Raw genomic sequence first — 16519 nt, 5'->3', positions numbered from 1 at the left:
ATGAGAAATCCTAAGTAAAATTAAGAGAAAAATACCAGATTGATAAGAGGAAACAGGGAGGTATGTCTTTTGCAAATGGGAAGTGGACCAAGAGACTGGGAATATGGAATATATGGAAGGAGGGGGTGTAAATGATTTCAGATGTGTCAAGTACATTTTCCAACTACTTAAAATGAATGTAATCATTATATGTCTCAAACATGCAGTGAAAATTAATAATAATAAAGAAAAGGAGAAAAGGGATCTAGAGACAGAGGGGGAGAGGAAAGGGAATAAAAAGAATTAAAATCAATCTATTTTAAGTAGCTACAGCCATTCCCCAAGGCAAATGTAAACATCACATACTGCAAACATGTATGAATAAACACATTAGAAAAGAAGCACATGTATGAATCCACTCTGCAGAGTGCTATTTCATATTAACTTGTCTCAGGCCTAACCCTTAGATCACCTACGTTCATTTTTGCTGTGTCTCCCACTTCAGTGCATTCTCTTCCTTTGGAAGAAGGAGCATAAATAAAACTGCTAAAGACATGTTGGTTCATGTTCCTGCCTAGGGGCAGGTATTGGCCTGAAATTAACTATCCAAAATACAAACCATAACTTCCCAGGATGGTCATACACAATGTCAGTTATTTTCAGTTGGCCTCTGTGGCCGTACTCATTGTGTTAGTTGATTGAAAATAAAACCATCAAGTGGAAATCTATAAGCATTAAGATGTGTAGCCTGCAGCGTTAGATCACAAGAAATGATGCATCAGGGACCTCACTCAGGCAGATCTTTGAGACTGGGGGGCCTAACCATGGTGCATCCTCTCCATGTGAATCCAGGAGAAAAGGGAATTATAATAAAAACCCAAACTTTTAACATTCGGAGGGGTAAGCATAGTGATTCTGGAAAAAGTGGGTGCCATTGTTACTGTAACTTTACCTGTCACCACATCTATTACACTGAAAAAGTCACCTGATCTCTAAAAATAACTAGGCTATAACCCCTGTTAAGGGAGTGACTTTGGCTTATTTATTACTGACTCTTATGAGACCCTGCACTGTCACTCTAAAACATAACAATGCTGCTATGCCACTTTTTGACACAGTAAACGATTGAGTATGTGGTCTCATTTTTCCCTCTGTAATTTTGCTCAATAGGTATCTAATTCTTAAAGGAAACTATGCAGGTAAGATGTGCTGTGCACGGGATGATATGAAAAATAACCATGGAGATGTGGTCATGAGCTACAGGAAGCACATGTGGTCTGATGGAGAAATGATGGATAGGGGTGGTGGCCCAGCAGAGCGCTGCATGACAAAGAGTGGATTCAGTGTTCGTACATTTGCATCGCCTTTAAACTGAGGATAATAATTGCACTTTGCAATGCATTTGCAATGATAACTTTTTAAAGAAAATCAAGTGAAGGATTTTGAACAGTGGCTCCATACACACATAATAAGCTTTCAATAAATGAGTTCTTATTCTTATAATTATCATTCCCCGCTTCAAGGAGTATCTCACAGACAGCCTTGCTGTGTATCGGCCCCGTTCAGTGATTCCCTCAGATGAAGAGGAGGAACCTGCCTAAACTCATACTGGCCTCCTGGGACTGGTGACTGCTCAGTGTCAGGCTTTGAGTGAGACTGCAGACTCCATCTTGTACGTGTCTGGTGACCTAATCTACTGCAGGCTGCACACACTTTTTCTGAAATGCTTGACAACAGAAGTGTTTTGGATTTGGAAATGTTTGAATATTTGCATATAAATAATGAGACATCTTGGGAGTGTGACCCAAGTTTAAACACAAAATTCATCTGCTTCTTATACAACTTACACACATAGCCTGAAGGTAACTTTCTTCAGTGTTTCTTGCACACCTGCATTTTGAATGCAATCCTATTTTGATATGAGGTTAAATGTGGAATTTTCCACTTGTGGCATCATTTGACACTCAAAAAGTCTCAGATTTTGGAACCCTTCAGACTTTAGATTTTTGGATTAGGAATATTCAACCTGTACATCATTATATTTCCAAAGTGGACATCATTCTTCACCAGTCCCCGGCAGAAAGCAGCTTCAGGAAGTGTAAGCCCTGTCTAGGCCCTAGGGAATAAAATATTTACCCTGACTTCTGTTCTGTGATCTATTTCCTCTACCTCTGAATCTCAGATACTGCCCTTTCTCTTCCTTCCAATCCACAACAAACACAGCCTTCCTGATGGTATTTAACCAAAACATTTTATTTTATTCAACTATTCCTGTTCTTTCAAGTGACACTATTTCTAAAAAAAGAAGAAATTAAAAATAATGGAAAAAAAATCTTCATTAACAAAATACCCTGCATAAAATGAGTCATTAATCACCTACTCATTTATCTACCTTGTAATATTAGCATTCAATCTGAGTGTAGGAAAGCTTCCGCTGTTTGGATCTTTTTATGATTATCGGTGTAAATTTGTCTCTTGTTACAAGATGCCCAACTTGTGAAATATAATACAGAGTCATTGTAAAAGAACAGAAAATTTTACAAATGATTTCATGAAAGTGATGAGAATTGATCTTGGAGGGAAAAGGGCCCATCTAATGTATAAACCATTAATAGATGAGAAGACCACAGAGTTAAGTCACTTTACATCTGAAAAAGAGACAAACTGAAAAAAGCAGTTAAAAAGTGTTTCAAGGGAGAATAATTTCACTACTCAGGACCTGGGAAAAATAAGCAAAGTACTAAATATTTTTGAAATCAATGTCCCCTTTAAAGTCATTCTGTGAAAGCCAGTTGGGAAAAGGTGAGCATTTTACCTTTACTTCCTATGTTTATAACAAAGTTTATTCACTGACCTCCAAAACAAGGAAGCCTACAGATCTGGTTTTTGCTCATTCTAAGAACTAGATCATGATTGCCTTTGTAACTCATACTTATGCTGAAATAAGATGAATTTATTTTTATAATTCTTACTTTCATTTATCATATATTTTCTCAAATTTGCTTTTTTATTTTCTCCAAACTATGTCTCAGTTTTGGGGGATTCACTCAAAGAAAGTGGTCTTTTCTCAGACTGAAATTCACATGCAATAATGAGGTCCTGCTCTTCTCCCCTGAGTCTGCCCAAGACCCCCTGTGCACACCCCTGTTATACAGCACCCTGCACTGCTGCATCAAACCCATTGGAGGGTCCCAACTCTGTCCCCAGCCACTTTCTCACCCAGGCACACAGCCTCCTGACAACCCCAGACTTTTATTATTGATGATTCTTTCAGCATCTCCAAGTGGGAATCAAAACAACAACAACAACAATGAAACTAGAGCTCTCTCTTATATACATACATTATGTGCATACATTGCGCGCATATGTATATATATATATATATATATATGAACAAAATATTCAAGATCAATGCAATTTTAGCCACTTAAAAATCCAAGGTAAAAATGCACTCAATATTATGAAATGCAAATTAAATTAACACAAAGAAAGGGGTTTTAATTTCCCAAAATACTGGGCCACAGTGAGACTGACTAGAATTACTATGGGATGTACTAAGTTACCAGAATTGGGTTAAAAAAATGCTGTGGCAGAGAGATCTTGCTCGCATGACAAACAACCAGAACATCCATCAAATTAAAATCATGTCCAAGTGCAATCCTATTTGCATGGGAAACAGCACAGTTTCAGCCAGAACAGACATGAGTGTTAAGAACTTGGTAAAAATTCCTCAAGGACAAAGAGCTGCAGAGTAAAATGGGTATTGAATTTAGGGTAAAAAAGTAAGTCAGAACCACAAGGCTTTTGAATACAAGGATTTTCTTCTACAAGTTTCAGCAAAAGGCATTTAAAGCGTATGCTTTTATTATGCTAATCTATAAAATATGAACAAATTCTGATCTAAAAGAAAAAGGGAAGGGAAGGAGGGAGGGAAAAGAGAGAGATGGAGAGGGGTCCTTCAGAAGAAGAGGGCTTTGAGAGGTATTTGGGGTCTGAAGGGAAGTAATCAGCCAGTTGGTAGCCAGCAGCTAACAGATTTGGCAGGCTACAGGAAGCAGGTGTACTTGGCTGTGAATCCAGCTTTGCCTCCCAGGCCCTGGCATCTTCCCAGATGCATGTGCATCATGCGGGTACCTTCAGATGGAGATAAAGAGAGGCGGCCTGACAGGGAAGGGGAAGGCCAGACCTGGGTCATGAGCAGAACCCAGAAGACATGCACATCCTCAGAAGCCCTTAGACTCTCTCCTACTAGGAGCTTTGGGAAGGGACCTCTGAAGGGCATCCACCCCATGCTTTTCTTGGCCAAGGTTTAGGCACTGTGTTTATCGTTTTGGAGAGAATATGAGCTCCACAATGATGTGAAATCATCTCTTTGACCTGAGCCTCTTTGTCCTCTTCTAAAAGTGGAGACAAAGTAGATTTTTCTGAGGATTAAATCATAATATATGTGAACCTGCTTGCTGTGCAACATGTGTGGAATAAATCGTAGGCCAATCCCCTTGTCTTGGATATTGGCAGGGCTTGTCTTTCTCTTGCTCCCCAGGCAGAATCATGACTTCCAAATCTAGGTCTCATCTTAATTTTTCAAAAGACTTCTGATCTGCTTTTTTTCCTTTGTAATTATAAAGTCATAACTACTGGGAGGTAGCATGAAGTAAAGAATTATACAGAAAAAGCCCCAGAGTGGGATCGAAAAGTACAGGACTCTATCTATCCTGTCTTCTCCATTGCATACTAGGATTACTTTGGTATCAACCCATGTCTTTGCTTCGGTATCCTCAAGTAGACCAGAGGAACAGAACCCATATGGAGCGTGCGTGCGTGTGTGTGTGTGTGTGTGTGTGTGTGTGTGTGTGTGTGATAAGGAACTGGCTCACTTGGTTCTGAAGGATGATGAGTCCCAAGATCTGCAGCTGGCAAGCTGGAAACCCAGGAAAGCCAGTAGTATAAGTTCTATCCTGAAAGTCTGCAGCTTCAAAACATAGAAAGAGCAAATGCTTCTATTCAAATCCCATGGGGGAAAAGCTTGTGTCTTAGCTCAAAGAAATCAGCAATGTGGAATTCTTTCTTACTCCCAGGAAGATCAAGGTTTCTGTTCCCCTCAGACCTTCAAATGACTGGATGAAGGTCTTCATCATCAGCAAAGAGAATCTGCTTTTCTCAGTCAACTGTTTCAAACTTTAATCTCATCCAGAAATGCTCCCACAGGCCCAGACACAGAATCATGTTTGAACAAATGTTGGGCACCTCTGACTCAGTCAAGTTGACACGTTGAACTAATCTCTGCATCGATCATGTGAAGAAAAAGAAGGGGCAGCAGTGGGTCCCAGAAATGTAGAACTTGATGCCCTGGAAAACTACTGTTCTCCTCCTTCTGTAAACGAGGTGAAATATCTCCAGTCTATACCATACTTAAAAAGAGGTGCAAAGGAAGCTGGGCTTTGCCACACTGTAAAGACAACTGGACATAGAGGTAAATAAATTCTCAATGATTAATTGATTTATCATTGCATCTTAAGTGTGCAGCTACTATGAGCTAGACATTTCACCTGAATTATTGTATTTATTCCTCAGAGTCGAACTTCACTATGACTATATTAGATGAAGAAGCAGAGATGCTCAGGGCCTAAGGAATATGTCCAGCTTCCCTGAGTTAGTTAGCAGCAATTCTGGAATTTACCTGCTCCCAACGATTCTGCTTCTTTAACCTTGTGGCTTACTCCCCTGATACACATGTGTATCCAGTGCCTACAACATTGCCAGAAATGGCAGGCATTCGACAAACATTTATTAACTCAGTAATGCTCGACACCCAGAATATCTTCATTCTCCTGTCTCTGTTTTCAGCAGTTCTCTCACTGGAACCGTGGATAACTCTACCCATCTTTACTGTTTCTGAATCAGCCAATCATCAACAGAGAAGGATCTTTAACTTCAGCCCCATTTGCTGATGAAGGTAGGATGTTTCCTTTCTAAAATATTAAGTTTTCTCTATGATAGAAAAGGACTCTGGAAACCATAAAATCTCAAAATTTTACTGCTGCAAATCCATTTCCCTCGTAGACACTCCAGACAACTCCCATGCTTTGTCTCCAGCTCTCTTTTGCATGCTACAGACTGTGAAGTGCTGGTGCTCATGACAACCACAGTAACAACTGCCATCAACTAGGCCTGAGTTTGCATATGTACCTCCACTTTGTGCTCATCAATTTGAGCAAAATAATCAAAATGTATAGAGATTCTCACCTATACATTTTTTTGATTATATCTAGCACATAGGGGTGCTGTGAAAATTTCATATGTTAATTTATGCAAAGTACTTAGTACAATGCCTGGTATATGGAACGTGAGGATGAAGGATGGCCTATTAGCTATTATAATTACCCAGTCTCAACTTCTAGGTTCATTCTAAGAGAGTTTTTACTTCTCTGGAAAGAAATTCCCTTTGCTTACATTGTTCTAAATGATACTTCTGCAGCATTCACTTATGTGCTTTACATTAGAGTATCTACCCATGCAGGTTCTGTTTGAGTGCTTGAGTTGGTTCTCCTTTCCTCAGGCCCCTCTTGGCTTCTTATAAATATTGACTCAATGAACTACTCACATCCTATAATTCTCTCTCCTTCACTGCCTGTACTATCTGCCAACCTTGAGAACTGTCTTCTCCATATTTACTTAGAGATGGATCACTGTCTCTTTTACAAAGTTCCCTTCTATTTGAATTCACAGCCTAATGGTCCCAGTTCACCATTTCCAAAGTGACTCCAATAAACAAAAACCAGAACATTTGGAAATCACCTCCAGGCCTCAGTGTGCAGGTCTCATTTAGAATCTCTGGCTGCTGCATGTTTTCTTAACGACCTTCAGCTGCACAGAGGATGTATAATTCATTTCTCACCTATCTTTGCTAATCCTACTTTTCTCAAACAAATATTAACTCAACTTATCTGCTAAAACAAGCCCAAATCAAGTCTCTTATCAAATGAACTCCAAGGCAGAACAGAATGCTGAGGATCTGGACATGAGGCAATTATCTTTACAGGGAAGGCAGCACCAAAGTTTTAGTTTGGTCTTTCACTGCAGTTCCACATGACTATTCTATATACAGGCAGCAGTGGGGCTCTATAGGGGAGAACATTGGATTCAGGGCTAGAAAAAAGCCTGTGAACAGAAGGATTGCATGCAAATTCTGTCTTTGCTCTTGACCAACTCTGAACATTTTGAAAATCCTTCTGACGCTCACTGGAGATGCAATAATAACATCATTACTACACTAGAATTCTCATCACCCCTATACCCCATACACACTTTGGAATAAAGGCTCCCTGGATTTGTCATGGATAAATCAGTGAATGTCTTATATTTGAAAAAATATTGAAATCTTTATGCATGGATGGATCACAGAACCAGACATCTAATATCTCCAGCTCAATTCAAAGAAAAATGTTGTTTATTTTATTGCCCGCGTATTTATGGGCCAATTGACAATGAAGATGTCTTTCATAACCTAATTCAATTTTAGCCTACTCCAGTCCTAGAACCCTAATATCACACTTATTTCCTAGCACAGGGGACCAGCTGAACCAACTAGAAATGTCACTTATATGTCAGATTCAATGTTTGTTCTGAAATGGCCAATCTGGTGTCTTCATTTTGTTGTTTCAGCTCATGGATGATATAGTCCTTGAAAATCTCCTTCTTCCCGGACAAGGTCCCTGAGATCATCTCTGCACCAGGGATGTTCTCTTGAGCCACAAACCTAACTCGTTATCCAGCATCAGAAAGTAAGGAGAAAGCCAAGATGATACAGATGACACACAGGGCACAATTCCAGTTTTTCCTGCTGAATCACAACCACACAGGTAATTTTAAAACATTCTGTAAGAAATGGGCATGAGGACTTGCTGTGTTGGATAGTGGGCTCTCCTTACATAAACAAAAGGGGAGCAAGTAGCAAATGAAGCACAGTGTTAGGAAGAGGTTAAGAAAAACTGTAGACTGAACTTTACCTCCTGTCTGCCTACTCAGTATTGTTTTTAATCCTTGAATTTTCCCTTATGCCATCCCACCCAATAAAACTCTCTCTTCCTTCCTTCCCAGGAATGTGATGATGTACTGAGCTAGTGTTTTTGAATGGACCAGATAGACTAAGTCCTGAAAATGCCAGCAATCATTGCCATCATTAGCAACTGTGACAGGTGGCATAAGGGGAAAAAGATGGACTCTCATGATACCCGCTCTCCATGTGTGTGAGCCCAGAGCAGGTTAATACTCTCCAGCAAAGAAAAAGTCTTTAAGAGTTGTGGTGGTGGAGCGATGAGACACTAAAAATCCAAATGTTTAGGAAAATGCCTGTGCTATTAAAAGAAAATCAAAACCAAAAGGGGCAATTATGGGGAAGAAGTTACAAATCCCTTAGAAATATTCAAGGAAAATCATTTTTTGCCCTCTGCAGGTACCTAGCAGTGTACTCTCAGTAAAGCATCATTAAACCTGCATGGGCCTAATGAGGTAACTCCACATCATCCAGTTACTAAACAAACAAAAAGGTCTGCTCTAATTTCCCAGAGAGCTCTCCACCCCACACACCTTCTCCTGGGCTCAAATTAAGGAATTAAGTATTCCAGCTTCTTGTACTAGCCTGTTTGCAAATCTTTAATTGACAGAGTTAGGGACAGAAAAGGTAAGAAGAGGAGAATGTTAATGACTTATTTTTCTACTCACCTGCTGTTTTTTTATAAGAGGATATTAACTAGAAACATATTGTATTTTTCAAAATAGTTGGAGATAAAATGATATAGTAGAAAAAACAGGAAAAAAGACTAGGAAGGAAAAGACAAAATTATATAGATGTCTGTCAGATTATACTGCTTTCTCTCTTCATTGTGTACTGTTAATATTTAAATATATTTTGAAAGCATAGAAATATCTTTTTTAAAATATCTTTTAAAACTTTTCAGAAATGGGTAATTAGAGAATGTGTGTGGTTCCAAATGGATTTTTAAATTACTAATTCTGATATGTCCTTGAGTTAGGCAGCTTTGCAGTGCTTCCAGCTCACTCTGTGTCTTCAGCAGAATTAAACATGAGAACTCCTAGATACTGTGAATTCAGCTACATCTCCTGTCCTTCTCCCTCTCCTGCTCTTCTCTCAAGGAATAGAAGCTGTCCCAGCCTTGTTGAACCTGCAGATTGTTAACTCAGCTAGAAGTACTCCGGTCTCCATACCACCATTTCGTATGTCCTCACTACACAGAAAACTACAGCAGCTTCTTTGCCCAAATGTATAAAGACAAAGACTTCTCCAAATAACAGACAGTTAAACATGTCCATTTTCATTTTACCCTCATGAAATATATGTAAACCACTTTTTCCCTGCTTGTTTATTTTGTTGTTGTTGTTGTTCTCATAATCTTTGGTGGACCACACAGCTTGAATGGACCTCTCTTGAACCCTCTAAGAGGAGTTTTGGATAAAAAATCAAAGACAGAAACTCTTACCTTGAGACACATGGGTAATTTAAAAACCCTAATTCAAAGGCTTTAGCTTTTTCCGAATGTTTAATTAAAGGATACATGGTGGGGAAATGGCACTCTGGATACAATGGCTCAGTGCCGACCAGGCCAGGTGTGTGCCAAAACCAACCTACACCAGCTCACACTGGTCAGCAAGGGCCAACTGAATACAGTGCTTCCCAATGCCTTATTCAATGGCTTCTTGATAGCAGCTTGAAATTGGCTGTATGAAAGTGCTTACAGCCTGAGAATCAACTATCACTACAAATCAAAGTGTTTTGTATTTTCCCAGAGTCTGTTGTTCAGTTTTTAACAGCACAACGTGCCTGGAAGCCTAAGGAAAGCCAATCTCTTAAAGAGCCATCTGGCTGTAAAACTCTTAAAAGAAAGGCCTCTTATTTCTGGAATTTCTCAAAGAAGTGCCAATAAGACAGGGAGATCCATCCTGTGAAGGTTTTACTTTTGGTGCATTAAAGTAGCACAAACCAGAGCTTTGGACAATTACTTCCTGCCCTTGCTTTGGGTAGTGCATAATCTTCAAAGCAGTTAGATTACTTTAGACACATGTCTTCTTAAAGCTTTGTTGTGTCAGAACCAGGCCTGTGTAGTTCTAGAATAATTCTATGAAAATATAAGTTTAACTTTTCCTTTTTTTCTGCATTATCCTCCATACCTAACTTCCAGCCCTTCCAAACAAAGTTTCTGTAAAAGGCCTGTCTCTGGCCTCCAAGTCTTTAGCTTCTCTTGTATTCCACTCCCTGCAGTGGGCTCACAGTGGTCCAGTTCAGTTCAAGGTCAGTTGCTTTTGAAAGGCCATAGCTGTTCTGATTTCTCCCCCTTTCTCTCCTCCGGGGCTCATGTCCCTAGGACTCCATTCTGGGCCACCATAGCTACTTTTTTTGTATCCTTTTAATGACATGCAAACAAATCATGTTTTTCTCACCAGCTATTCTAAATTGTGATTCTCAGTCTGCATTTCTGACGGACTTCTCTCTGTCCTGGTTAGACTGTTTATCTACACCTAAATACAGAGTTTCTGGAGGACTCTGAAATGAGCACCTGCCTTGAGGTCCACATGACTCTTGAAAACTCTTTTATAGCAATTAATACTTTTATTTGGAAAGATGGTATCTCTTATAGTAGAATATAGATGATTTGAGAGTAAGGAGCAGTCCTTACTTACCCATGAATTCTTTTCAGATTCTTTTCGTGTGAGAAGTACTCAGGAGAATGGTGACTTTCGCAGCCAGCCTCACCAGTTTCCTGAAAAATCTTCCCCAGGTGGACTGTTCTTCAGGGGACATTTGACAAAGTCTGAAGACATTTTTTACATGTCTGAAGACATTCAAATGGTTCTAATGATTAGAGGTCATGAATACTTCTAACCATCCCACAATGTACAGACAGAATCATCTCCACAGAACAGTTTATCTATTTCCAATGCCCATATGCTAAGGTTAAGGAACCCTGGCTTTGAATGAGTAATTCTGTCTCCCATAGTAGTTCAATGGCCAGGGGAAGAGGAGTTCTGTTGTGACTTAGTGCTGCTTACAGAGGCTCTTGGTTCAGAGGCATAAAACATTACATCTTTTCAAACCTTTTATTCAAACTTGTATAATCACCCAATATTTTATCATCATAAGGTTCACTGGACCCATCTACTTTCTAAGCCTGAGAACAGAAGGGTTACCTATTGGCTTTCCTTCAGATCTTGCTGTTGAACCTCAGGCCTCACTTAAGTTTGTAACAAAGGCCTTCATTCAACTCCTGAGTGTGTTTCTATTGTGCAATAAACAAGCCATAACATCGAGACTGTCTACATATCTGTCTCAGGAAACTCCATCTTTAACAAGTATGTCACATATATCATAAGGTACCCAAATTTAGCAATGACTAATTCAGGCAGAGGATAAATTAGTGACTATAAATGAAGAGGCCAAAGGTTGAGAGACATTTATACTCCTGATTACTCGAGCAACTCTGAGTCTTTGCTAAATCTCACTCTGTTTTCTGATCTACAAAATGAAGATACTAATAAAACACATCTCTTGGATTTCTGAAAACTAAATGAGCTAGGCAAGTAAAGTGCTTAGAAAAGTGCTTGGTATCTAGTAAGCACTGTGGAGATCTGAGGTGTGTTTAGTAAACCATCTTTTCATTCTTTATGGTTGAAAAACAAGAGATGGAATCCAGAAGATTATCGTTAGTAAATTATGAGATATCATCAAACTAATAACCTACTTTCTGTATATGCTCTGTTAATGTTTAATGTGTTGAACTAAAAAAGATTTATTTGAATAGAATTTAAACTTGTCTCATCATTGGAAAGTGAGCAACAATCAGATTGAACAATACTGTGTTTAAAAATTATAATCCATGGGGCTTAAATCTATAAGGAAATGAAAAATGAGACTATAAGTCATAGAACACAAGAGATATTGCTAGGAAGTAAATCTTGAGTATCAGCTCTTTCTACATTAGCTCTATCTGGGAAGTCCAGAGCACCTTACTAATCTGATGATTCCTCACATCATCCTGGCATTATCATTCCAACTTTTTGAAACTTGAGGAAATTGAACCACAGAAAAATTGAGTGAATTGTTCAAGGTCTCATGGAAGTCGAACCCAGAATAGAATGGTTGTCTGTTGGTTTCCTGCTCGGCAGTGACCCTTCCCAATATATTTTATGTGAAACAGTCTGGTCAGCAGTGCCTAATGGTTTTGATGCTCTTGAATCATTCCTATATTTTCTGAGTAATACTCTTGGCAAACTGGCTTATTTTCACGAGTGAAAATACTTCTGCAAATAGAATCTCTGGATAATGTCCATTGTCGATATTAAAAAATAGTAAATTTAAAAGCAGTGAATGAATTTTAACTTAAAAATGTGGGTTAGGGAACTATAGTTGAAAAGGAAGATTTTTATAACTGTACCATGAATCTTGCATGTAGAAATACAAATGGAAAATAATGATTATCAAGGTAAAGGCTTTACAAACTTTGAAAACCTAGATTTAGAATAAGAGCAGGCTATCAGCTATTAGCTATAACTCCTGCCAGGGAATGCAGTCCACCTTGGCAACCTGCCCTGACCTCACAATCCTGGGCATTGGCTTATATCTCATGCTACAGCCAACTCATTTCCTCCAGCCCAATCGATGGCTTTCTAATAGCTGAGCATCCTGCTCCGAATCACTTGCAAACCACTAAGATACATTTTCACTGTTTACCTTCTGACTTCAGACACAAAAGAGCAAGGTCAGTTGATTCTTTCAATGATCACTATCAAAATAAAAACTTTCACTGCAGTCTTTTGAACTTTTGAAAACAAATATTCAATAATACCATCATTTCAGCAAATTAAGTTGCTCAAGATTTCATAGTGTTTCCATAAACCTTATTAACAATCTCTATATTTATATCTGTCTGTAGCAAATGTATATAGAGAGAGTTGTTAGTTAGTAATGTGCTTTTACAACTGTCAAATACTGTGCTTTGGGCTACATGTGCACATAATAAACATTGAAAAAGAAAAGCAAAATAATATGATAACAACTGGCTTCTTCATAATGTAGACCCTACTTTTCCTGACAGATAGAATGCTCATCTGATAATCTGAACAGTATGTATTGATTGTGTGATGGCAAAGAGAAAAATTTCACTAGTAGGAAGGGCACCTGTTCAGGACTTGTGTAAGAGAAAATTGGACAGGTTTATAGAGAAATATATTCTTGCTACTATAGAATATTATGATCAAATGAATGGAGGGAAAACAACTCATAATCTGACAGTTTTGGTGTGAAATTGTGGGTACTCAATGTGCTACCACATTCTCCTTAGCAGCCAATATTGTCTTGAGCTGCTGCACTACCATCATCATCACCACCGCCATTACCATCCCCCCATCATCAGCCCCATCCTCAACACTGCCATCATTGCCATAACTACCACCATCACCATGACCACCACCATCATCAACACCATCACCGTCAGCACCACGTCTTCATCATGCCACCATTGTCATCACCATCATCAATCACCACCACCACCACCATCTACACAGCGTGAGTCAAGGAGAACTACTTACACACTCCGAATCAGGAGTCTGGAACATAAAAATTATCCGCTTTCACTGTCAGGATCCCCATGGCCTTTTGATGGCTATCTGAGATCACTTTTACATCAAGATAAGATTGCTTAATTTCACGGGATTCGACACATCATGTAGTATGATGACAGCGATGGTGATGGTGATAGCGATGGTGGCAGCATTTGAATATCCCACATTCAGAGTCACTTCATCATCCTATACCTTGTTTGCATGGGATGAGTCAGCAGACACAGGCCAAAACATAGAATAGACTTTGCTGACCAACTCTCTGCAAGGAAGTGGAAAAGCATGTGGTGAGACCAGTTTGCCTCTCCATTTTAAAGTTATGTTATCTTTCATTTAAATCAACTTTTAAGTGAAGAATTCTATTTTCAGATGCTGTCCTCTTTTAAAAAGCAATGGAAATAACAGAGTTTTATCTAAACTCAGAATTCTGTTTCAGATGTTAGTTGCTGGTTGCTAAGGAACCATTATAGGACAATTATCATTAAAACTTTCTCTGAAATTAGATCTCTGATGGAAGAGAATTGTTCTCTCTTTTTTAAAGGCAGAGCTTGGACAAATCTCTTTAGTTAGGAAACCTATTCATGCTCAGGGAACATTTTTTTTTCTCTATTTCTTGACAGAATAGTGAAAGTAAGAATATTTTAAGAAAGGAAGGAAAGCAGGAAGGAAGGCAAGAAGGAAGAAGGAAGGAAGGAAGGGAGGGAGGAAGGAAGGGAGGAAGGAAGGGAGGAACGGAAGGAAAGAGCAATGTCACTGATTGGATTGAAATGCAGCCTAGAAATTTCAGTCATTATTTCAGAAACTGATCCCATCACCCCACTAGCACCCTAGCCTAGTTCTGAATCCATAGATTACCAACTTACACATGTCTTCCAGTTACCATGAAAAAGGATCCAGATTTAAACATTCTACCTTCTCTGAGGATTCTGTGTGCCTCCTGAATTTTGTGAGCTATAGGAAGGGGTGTGTCAATAAGGGCACATTTAATTCTTGTGGAGAAACAGATGCTGAGATGTTTGTTGAGATCCATAGTTAGGTTTTTCTAAATTTGTAAGAACTTCACTACAGAGGACAACACCGTAATGTAGTATGGTTGTTGGTCTGGCCAGATGATTCCCTAGAGCATTTGTTTTGGCCCATGAGGCATGAGTGTGTTGTTAGCAACTGAACCTCCCCTGCTCCAGGTTATGCCTCAAGGTCTCAAATACTTCTTTTTCTCTAGAGGCACCATGTCCCTAGCTCATATAATCCCAAAAGTTGTTTCTTTTTCTGAGCTGAGCTATGTGTGGGGGATACCATTAACAATCCTGGTTAGGGGTCAATGTGTGAGAAAATCCCTGACAGAACTGAGATCATTAGGACATAAGGTTGCAAGCAATAAAGGACACCACTAACTGAGAAATCATCTTGGGGAAGGAAGCAGCATGGACAGTTAATCTGGAAACATCAACTACTAAGCAAGCAATATTTAAGTGCAAGATAAAGTAAATCACATGTGTAATTTGGAGTTTTTTAGTAGTTGCATTGTTAAAAGTTAAAAGAAACAGGTGAAATTGATTTTCATATATATTACTGAACCTATGAAGTGTAAAATATCATCTAAAAAATAATATAAAAAACTATTGATGAGCATGACCTCAATATGCATCCATTTAGCTATTAAGTGAAATAAATAGGACACACATGTGTAAATACCAAATAGTTTCTCTAATATGAGAAACTGAAAGTGTAAATAAGGATTAAAATTATTAAAAATAATAATTGATAATTTGAAATAGGAAAAGGTCCAAAGGTGTAGGGGTGGTAGGAGGGGAAGGGGAAAGGAAAGAAGGGAAAGGAAAAATTATGGGAAAAGAAAAAAATGGAAACGAAGTCTATGTAAATAGGGAGGGATGAAGGGGGTGAAGGGCGCACAGGTAATGGGGAAAAAATAAGAACCAAGATACATCATGTGCAGGTACAAGCACCCAAGGACAAATGCAAATGTATTGTATACCTAAAATGTACCAATAAAAGAATTTTTTAAAATACTCTTGATGAGATATTTTATCTTCTCCTTACAGCAAATCTTTGCAATCCAGGTATATTTTATATTCACAGTGCATCTTAAGCTGGAGAAACATTTCAAGAGCTTCAGCCTTTGACTGGCTCCCTGTGGACAGTGAAGGCCTAGATGCTCATAGGAGAAAACTGGAGCTGTCCCCTGTATCAGCTGCTCTCACCAGGTAGCTGTGCTTTAGAACCACGGTGGGCACACAAAGAGCACAGGCCAGTGAGTTGCAGCTGTGCGTTGGTGAACTGTTGTGGGCAATACAACAGGGACATAAAAGGAAGTGAGGATGTCACCAGGGACCAACAAATCAAGAACCACAGCCACACAATAATGACCACAGGCAAACTGCTCATTCACCTTCCCCTCTCCCTGTTGTATGAAAATTGACTCAATTTCAGAATTCCTGGGCAGTGGGAGCAGGCAAGAGGACACAGGAGAGAATTTGATCTTCTGGCAAATTGAACCAAATGATACTGCAGCAGAGAATCTGGAAAATTAAAGAAATATGATATCCTTTGTTCTGGAACCTTCTGAAGTGGGTCGAATCAGTCATAATTATTTGGTTATGAATCAACCTTTCCCTCTTAATGTACTTTGAGCACCTTGAGGAAGAGGATTAGAACTTATTCTTTCTAATAGAAACTTACACAGCACCTCAGTTGTGGGGAGTAATTCAGCCTTGTTATGGATTACATCTAAAATGTCCCTCAGGAGTCTCCCATGTTTGAAAAGTGATTGCATCACGGGAGCACTGTACTCCTTATCGGATTCGCCCATTCATGAGTTCGCTAGCTCGGTGAGCTGTTAGAAGGTGGGGCCTGGTTGGAGGTGGTCACTGGAGGTGTGACCTGGAAA

General features: G+C 39.1%; 1 protein-coding gene across 1 annotated transcript in view; it reads right to left on the bottom strand.

Moving 5' to 3' along the window:
- The window catches only part of LOC110349690 (uncharacterized), a 339954-nt gene that overhangs the window by 78853 nt on the left and 244582 nt on the right, over positions 1-16519 (bottom strand). The gene's annotated exons all lie outside the window — the stretch shown is intronic.

The sequence above is a fragment of the Heterocephalus glaber genome, unplaced genomic scaffold (genome assembly GCF_053883595.1).
Source record: "Heterocephalus glaber isolate CG9 unplaced genomic scaffold, H.glaber_assembly_v1.0 deba00001509, whole genome shotgun sequence".
Classification (NCBI taxonomy): domain Eukaryota; kingdom Metazoa; phylum Chordata; class Mammalia; order Rodentia; family Bathyergidae; genus Heterocephalus; species Heterocephalus glaber.
Note: the sequence above shows the minus strand (reverse complement) of the source record. Positions and strands in the feature narration are given on the sequence as shown.